The following is a 9,133-nucleotide window of genomic DNA, read 5'->3' as shown; positions in this document are numbered from 1 at the left end:
AACAGGATCAGCAGCAGCGGAAGTGACAGTAGTGACAGCGACAGTGACACAGACCGTAAAGAAACTGAGACTGTAAACCCCAATTCAGGGTTTGGACTAAAAGACTGCGGTTTGGGTAGGAGAGGGCAGAGGGAGGGGGCGCAGGGGATTGGGTGCATTTATTGTAACAGGAAACGCGGGTTTCTTAATGTGCATTTAAGATGCATCATGGAACGCTTATGATAAGATGTGTGTATGTATATGTGTACACACACACACACACACACACACCTCTAGATACAGAAATATATTTTCATTAAAAATAAAATCTCAGCCCTGGTCTCTGAGTAAAGTGGTAGCAGAGGACGGGGAGGATGCACGCCCCCCCACCTGGCAAAGGGACACTTGGCACAGGCTCTTCAAGGACCCCCTCGGAGGGGGAGCAGACAGGGACTGCAAAGAGGACAAGAGGCAGCTGGACCTGGAGACAGCGACCGTGGACACAGCAGCAGGGGAACCGGCGGTGACCGAACTGAGATTTTAAACCCCATAATCAGGGCTAGGTCTAAGGGACAGTGTAATCGGGTCAGGGGAGGCCTGTGGACAGGTGTACGGGTCTGTGTATTGTAATTAGTGCCCAGGTTTTGATTGTGGCTTAAGGAACATGGAAAAAGCTGCGAGACGGTGTATGTGTATATGTTCCAAAACGATACCTTTTATTAGATCAACAGGAAAATTGCAAGAAAACTGTCCTTTTCTGCAAGCTTTCAGGATCCAAGTGCCTTCATCAGGCTCTGGGAAAAGTATAGACGGTACAAGATAGTAAAAAGTCCCCCTAGGTAGGAAACAAACTTCATTTTTGCACAGAAGGATCTGAAGATGGAAGGCTGTCCCTCTGGGTCTATGAGAGTATCTTTGTGAGCTGTGTTGCAAGGATCTCATCAACACATATAACATCTATGTATATAGACAGACATATATTTTGACGAAAAAAAAAAAAGTGAGCCAGCAGTTTGGTTCAGTGCATCTCCACCTTGTTATGTCCCATGCACCCTCCGGCACTTTTCTGAACTTCTTTTTCATATTATACATTGTATTAGAAAACGGACAATATGAAACAAAAAAACTGCCAACCCCAACCGTGGCCTCGCAAAAGGTAATACAAAATACAATTTTAAAGGAATTACATAATACTCGCATGATAACTGAGGTCAAGTTGCCTTTGCTTAAACTACAGTTTTATCCATTGAACATCTTACACTTGCTTCTTACATGAATACAGGGTCAGTCATTTGATACACAAGACAAAAAAAAAAAACAACAAGTGCACACGAAAGCCCTCGCCCACCCTCCCTGGCAACAAGTACGGACCCTGAGCTGAGCCTACACCTATATGGGGCTGAAACACCCCCTGAACTCCAGCCCTTGCCAGAGCGTTGTGTCCCCTTCCTTGTGTCCCACGCTTTTCTCTGCCTCTATAGAAGTGCAGCTCCTGCACTGCTAACTGCAAACACTCTGTCGTGGAAAAGCACAAGCCCTTTAGTGCCAACGGGGAACGCACTTCCCATAGCGCTACCTTGGGGCGTGTGATGAAGACCCTCACCCCCCCATGACCCATCCGTCCTCTCTGATAACCCAGAAAGAACATTTTCGAGAGTGATCCCCATTCCCCTTCCCGTCTCCTTCAAATACCTTTCCCCACACCTTTTGTGCATGAAAGCAGTCCCACCAGACCTAGTGCCACCGACTCGGGCTCAGCAGATTTCTCTTGGGCACTTGGGGGACCATGAGAGTCTCCAGCGATGCAGCACCTGTCACCCTGCCAGTGTGTTTCGCACGGCCCTCCGCGCCAGCGCCTCGTGCTCCCCTTTCCAGTCCTGCCCCACCAGCCCTTTCCACACCCTGCTGACCTGCTCTGTTCTCAGCTCCCCGACTTTGACAAGCTCAAGAGGCTAGTCGGTCAGGCCCTTAGGGACCATGACCCGAGGGAGATGGGAGTTCAAGAAGAGTGGTTGCTTCTCAAGGAAGCGATCCTCAGTGCACAAGCTAAATCTATTCCAACACGGTGGAAAGGCAGCAAGAAGGCACAGCAGCCCCCCGGCTCTCCAGGGACCTAGCAGACCTCCTGCGGCTAAAAAGGAAAGCCTACAAAGGATGGAGGACGGGATTCACCTCCGAGGAGCGCTACCTTGGGGCATGTGACGAAGAGCCTCACCCCCCATGACCCGTCCGTCCCCTCTGATAACCCGGAGAGAACATTTTCGAGAGTGATCCCCGTTCCCCTTCCCGTCTCCTTCAAATACCTTTCCCCACACTTTTTGTTCACTCTCGCTCCAGATACCTCCCCAAACTCACTGGCGTGTTGGACCACTCTTCCTAGGGACACCTCGTCCTGCACCACGCACGTCATGTCACGTCATCCGTGTACAGGAGGACTTTTAAGTCCCCTCCCCTCGGCACTCGAACCCCGCTGATCACCCTATCGCTCCTGACCCGCTGCGCCAGAGGCTCAGTGGCGCAAACAAAGAGACCCGGCGACAGCGGACACCCTTGTCTCACCCCGAGTCCACTGCAAAAGCTTCCCCCAGGAGCCCCTTCACCAGCACCCTGCTCGCTGCCCTACCGCAGCGTGCCCGCACCCACCCCACGGATTCGGATAAGTATAGATGGTACAAGATGGTAAAAAGTCCCCATAGGTAGGACACAAACTTCATTTTTGCACAGAAGGATCTGAAGATGGAAGGCTGTCCCTCTGAGTCTATGAGAGTGTCTTTGTGAGCTGTGTTGCCAGCATCTCAGCTATGTATATAACTTCTATGTATCTAGATAGACAAAAAGTGAGCCAGCAGTTTAGTTCAGTGCATCTCCACCTTGTTATGTCCCACAAACCATCCAGCATTTTTCTGAACTTTTTTTTTTTATACTATACATATTATTAGAAAACGGACAATATCAAACAAAATAAAAAAGACCCCAACCGAGGCCTCACAAAAGGTAATACAAATACAATTTCAAGCAATTACATAATACTCACATGGTAAATGACATCAAATTCACTTTGCTTAAACTACAGTTTTATCCATTGAACATCTTACACTTGCTTCTTACATGAATACAGGGTCAGTCATTTGATACACAAGACAAAAAAAAAAAACAAGTGCACACGAAAGCCCTCGCCCACCCTCCCTGGCAACAAGTACGGACCCTGAGCTGAGCCTACACCTATACGGGGCTGAAACACCCCCTGAACTCCAGCCCTTGCCAGAGCGCTGTGTCCCCTTCCTTGTGTCCCACGCTTTTCTCTGCCTCTATAGAAGTGCAGCTCCTGCACTGCTAACTGCAAACATTCTGTTGTGGAGAAGCACGAGCCCTTTAGTGCCAACGGGGAACGCACTTCCCATAGCGCTACCTTGGGGCGTGTGATGAAGACCCTCACCCCCCCATGACCCATCCGTCTTCTCTGATAACCCAGAGAGAACATTTTCGAGAGTAATCCCCATTCCCCTTCCCGTCTCCTTCAAATACCTTTCCCCACACCTTTTGTGCATGAAAGCAGTCCCACCAGACCTAGTGCCACCGACTCGGGCTCAGCAGATTTCTCTTGGGCACTTGGGGGACCATGAGAGTCTCCAGCGATGCAGCACCTGTCACCCTGCCAGTGTGTTTCGCACAGCCCTCCGCGCCAGCGCCTCGTGCTCCCCTTTTCAGTCCTGCCCCACCAGCCCTTTCCACACCCTGCCGACCTGCTCCGTTCTCAGCTCCCCGACTTTGACAAGCTCAAGAGGCTAGTCGGTCAGGCCCTCAGGGACCATGACCCGAGGGAGAGGGGAGTTCAAGAAGGGTGGTTGCTTCTCAAGGAAGCGATCCTCAATGCACAAGCTAAATCTATTCCAACACGGTGGAAAGGCAGCAAGAAGGCACAGCAGCCCCCCGGCTCTCCAGAGACCTAGCGGACCTACTCTGGCTAAAAAGGAAAGCCTACAAAGGATGGAGGACGGGATTCACCTCCAAGGAGGATTACTCCGCGCTGGTCCGGTCCTGCAGGGAGCAAACCAGGAAAGCCAAGGCTGCAACTGAACTCCAACTAGCTTCAAGCATCAAGGACAACAAAAAGTCCTTTTTCAGATATGTGGGGAGCCGGAGGAAAAGCAAGGGCAACGTTGGACCTCTGCTGAACCAGATGGGGCAACTGACAACTGACACCCAGGAAAAAGCCAACCTATTAAATAGGTACTTTGTGTCAGTCTTTCATCAGTCACACGGGATGCCCATGCCTGCTATGGGACAGGGAGATCCGGGTGATGGGGATCCCCTACCCTCCATCAATGCTGACCTCGTGAAGGAACACCTTGAGAAGCTGGATACCTTCAAGTCAGCTGGCCCTGACAACCTGCACCCCAGGGTACTCAAGGAGCTGGCGAGCGTCATAGCCCAGCCCCTGGCACGGGTCTTCGAGAGCTCCTGGCGCTCTGGTGTAGTGCCCGGAGACTGGAAGAAGGCCAATGTGGTGCCGATCTTCAAGAAAGGGAAGAGAGTGGATCCGGCTAACTACAGGCCCATTAGCCTGACTTCTATCCTGGGGAAGATCTTAGAAAAGTTTATTAAGGAGGCCATCCTTGAGGGACTGGCCCAGGTTAACATCCTAAGGGATAGCCAGCACGGGTTTGTTGCAGGTAGGTCTTGTTTGACCAATCTCATTTCCTTCTATAACCAGGTGACCTATCGCCTGGACAAGGGAGAAGAGGTTGATGTCATATATCTTGACTTCAAAAAAGCTTTTGATATGGTATCCCATGATCACCTCTTGGCCAAACTGGCCAGTTGTGGCCTTGGCTCCACCACTATCCGCTGGCTGGGAAATTGGCTTCGTGGTCGGACCCAGAGGGTTGTGATTGATGGCAGTCACTCATCGTGGTGCCCTGTGACCAGTGGGGTCCCTCAAGGCTCTGTCCTGGGACCCATCCTGTTCAACATCTTCATTAATGATGTGGACATTGGAGTCCAGAGTGGACTGGCCAAGTTTGCCGATGACACCAAACTTTGGGGCAAAGCATCCACGCCAGAAGATAGGCGGGTGATCCAGGCTGACCTGGACAAGCTCAGCAAATGGGCAGACGAGAACCTCCTGGTGTTTAACACCGAAAAATGCAAGGTTCTCCACCTTGGGAGGAAAAACCTGCAGCACCCTTATAGGTTTGGCAGTGCTACATCGGATAGCACTACAGAAGAAAGAGACTTGGGGGTCATCATTGACCACAAGATGAACATGAGCCTCCAATGCGATGCTGCGGCTAGTAAAGCAACCAATCCATAGATGCTTCTCGAGCAAATCCCAGGACGTCATTCTCCCCTTGTACTCGGCCTTGGTGAGGCCGCAGCTGGAGTACTGCGTCCAGTTTTGGGCTCCACAATTCAAAAAGGATGTGGAGAAGCTTGAGAGAGTCCAGAGGAGAGCCACGCGCATGATCAGAGGTCAGGAAAACAGACCTTACAACGACAGGCTGAGAGCCATGGGACTCTTTAGCCTGGAAAAGCGTAGGCTCAGAGGTGATCTGATGGTCACTTATAAATTTATCAAGGGTGACCACCAGGATCTGGGGGAACGTCTGTTCACCAGAGCGCCCCAAGGGATGACGAGGTCGAACGGTCACAAACTCCTGCAAGACCGTTTCAGGCTGGACATAAGGAAGAATTTCTTTACTGTCCGAGCCCCCAAGGTCTGGAGCAGTCTGCCAGCGGAGGTGGTTCAAGCACCTACATTGAACACCTTCAAGAGGAAATTGGATGCTTATCTTGCTGGGATCCTATGACCCCAGCTGACTTCCTGCCCTTTGGGCAGGGGGCTGGACTCAATGATCTCCCGAGGTCCCTTCCAGACCTAATGTCTATGAAATCTATGAAATCTGATGTCCTCTGCTTCCCCCTCCTGAACTTAAGGACTCTTCTGGCATCCGCCAGCCCTCCGATCCCTAACCCCGCCAGCCTTCCCTTGCAACAAAGGATCCAAGGCCTGCATAAGCGAGACACATCTGCCAAGCCCACGCCCCCACCACCCACTCCCAAACAGTCTCGGTTTTGCAGGAGTCGCCCCCCACCGAAACTGCAAGAGGTGGAAACCATCCCCGGTGCGCCCCTCACTTCCCTCACCACCATCCTCAAAAAGTGCGCATACACAAAGACGTCTATGTTGGGGAGACCCCATCCCCCCAGCCCTTCTTCCTTATATAACTCTGTCCTGGCCACCTTCTCTGTCTTCCCCCCCCAAAAAAATAGGCACAATGCTCACTGGACCCTCCGGGGCTGTAGCCAGGACAGGGGTACACCATCGCCGCGTACAAGACCAGTGGCACCAGGCACTGTTTGATCACTTGCACCTTGCCCCTTGATGATAAAACCCGTGTGCCCCACAACCCCACCGTGTGGTTTACTCTCCCCTCTAATACTTCCCAAGCCCGTTTCCCTTTCCCCTGGGTATCCATTCACACGCCCAGTACTTTCAGTTCCTCCCTTTCCACCTTGAATCCAAATTTCCCTAAATCTCCCCAACTCCCAGGACTACACTCTTGTCCACGTTCACTCTCGCTCCAGATAACCTCCCCAAACTCACTGGCGTGCTTCACCACTCTTCCTAAGGACATCTTGTCCTGCACCACACACATCACATCACATCACATCACATCATCCATGTACAAGAGGACCTTTAATTCCCCTCCTCTCGGCACTCGAACCCTGCTGATCACCCTATCGCTTCTGATCCGTTGCGCCAGAGTCTCAATAGCACAAACAAAGAGCCCCGGCGACAGCGGACACCCTTGTCTCACCCCCGAGTCCACTGCAAAGGCTTCTCCAAGGAAGCCTCTCAGCAGCACCCTGCTCGCTGCCCTCCCGTACAGTGCCTGCAACCCACCCCACAAATTCCCCTGGCATCGCCATCCCTGCCCGAACCCGAAACAGAAACTCATGCCCGATGCTGTCGTACGCCTTCTGCAGGTCGAGACTCGCCACTATCGTGTTCCACTTCCAGTCACCAATGTACGACAGCGTATCCCGGAGCACCCAGTGCGCTTGTGTCATCTGCCGCCGCCCCCCCCCACGCACATTTGTTCCCCACCCAGCACCTGCGGTAACACCGCCCCCAATCTGACCGCTAGGATCTTGGAGAATAATTTATAATCGGAATCCAGCAGGGTGATCAGCCTCCAGTTCTTGATGTGCTCCCCTCCCACTTTCTTATAGATCTGGATGTCAACTCCCTGGGCAAAGCCCTTCCCTACCCTACCCCCATCCATAATTTCCTTAAACAGGGCCAAGAGATCCCCCTTCACTAAGTGCCAAAACTTCCCATAAAATTCCACCGGGATCCCGTCACCTCACGGGGTCTTCTTGAATATCACTGTCCTCAAGACGTGCAGCATCTCATTCTCCGTCAATTCCTTTATCAGCCCTTCCCTCCCTTCCGCCCCCACTTTTGCTTCCAAACGCCCCACCAGTCCCTCAGTTGTTCCCACCTCACCACTTTCCTACGAAACAAATCCCCATAGAACCTAGTCACCTCCCGCAATACCCCATCCACATCCTCCACCCTCCGTCAGCCGTGCAGACCGCCCCCGCCACCTGCTTCTTCCTTCTCACCCACAAGGCGAAAAACCTGCCCCATTCCTCCCCCTCATCCACCTACTCTGCCTTGGCCCCGGGCCCGCACGACAGACGGGGGAGCTGCCACACTGCCCCTTCCCACAGGAGCTCAATGCCCCCCACTGTGGTGCGGGGGAGTGGCCTGGAGGCATCAGCGGCGGGTGCACGCCGCCCCGTCGGCCACGTCCTCGTCAGCCACGGGTCGTGTCTGCGCCACCGGGGCAAGGCGCTGCGGGCCGTGCGACCTGGCTGGCCCCTGGCCCAGGCCCTGCCCACGACTCCTGCGTCCAGGAGATGGAGGCGCTGGGGGAAGGTCTGGGGCTGACGTGAGGGGGCCTGGAGATGGGGTGACTTGGGCCGAGCAGGCTGAGTGGGGCCCGTGGCCCCTCCGGCAGCGCTGGGGGTGGGGGGTCAGGTCCTAGCCCAGGGGCCAGAGCAGGCCTTGGTCCCCAGGCTGGGGCTCCCTGGCCCAGCCCGGTCCCGGGATGGAGACGGCCCCGCTACGTTCCCTGCGTTGCGGGTTTAAGCCTCCCCCAAGGCGCTGGGTGCTGGCTGCAGCCCAGGCTGGGGGCCGGGGGCTCTCCCTGGGTGCCCTGCGGGGGGGAGGGCAAGCGCTGCAAGGCCAGCTGGATCCCAGTGCGGAGAGTCAGGGTTTCAAGTCAAGTGTCTGGGGGGGTTTTGGACGGGGCATCCACGGCAGGAGCTGGCAGCTCACTCCCAAGACACCCGGGGCCTCACCTCAGCGGGCGGCCAGGCCAGGAGCAGAGATGGGCGCTCCCAGCGGCTCGCTGCAGTGATATCGGCGCTGAAAGGCCCCTCGCAACACAAAAGAAACCCGCACCCCCAGCAGACAGCCACGGGGAGGGAGACGCTGCACCCAAATCCCCAGGGATGATCCTCTTTTCGGGGGAGACTCTTCCACCCTTGAACTGCCGAACCCAGTCTCGAAGCTCCCCAGTAGGAGTAGAGGTGATACAGGGTCTCCCTTGAACCAGGACAGGAGGCTGGTTTGGCTGGACCCTATCTTGTGCTCTGGTGTTTACCTCTGAAATAACTCAGGGGTTGTGTTTACACTGCTTGCCAGGGAAGTGGTTTTCTTGGATGCCCGAGTGATTCATTTAGTGTTTCCCAAGGGGTCTGAGTGGGGGCTCGAGCCAAGGTAAAATACATTTAGTACCCCAAAACTGAACCCAGCACTTGTTGCTGATGCTGACAGATGCTCAGCAGAAGGGTTACAATTAAACGAAGTGAATAGACTTGGTCTTAGTCCATGAATGAATCCCGATGTGCCCCTGCGTTCAGAAGTGATGCTGGGGGGTGCATGGGGTGCTTTCACCCTGGAAAGGTGGGGACCCCCTGAGCTGGACTTGGGATAAAGCCCTGTGAAACTCCCGTGGTCAAGCACTGTCTGTCTTAGGCCTGTGGCTTGGTGCTGGCGGGCGCGCAGGACGTGACAGGGTGGAGACCCCCGACCCGACCCGTGGCTCACACGGAGCGGAGCCGCTCGCTGCTAGAGACC

This window comes from Crocodylus siamensis, chromosome 5 (assembly GCF_052110815.1).
Source record: "Crocodylus siamensis isolate JL-2025a chromosome 5, ASM5211081v1, whole genome shotgun sequence".
Lineage (NCBI taxonomy): Eukaryota > Metazoa > Chordata > Crocodylia > Crocodylidae > Crocodylus > Crocodylus siamensis.
The sequence above is the reverse complement of the archived record's forward strand: the minus strand, read 5'-3'. Positions refer to the sequence as shown.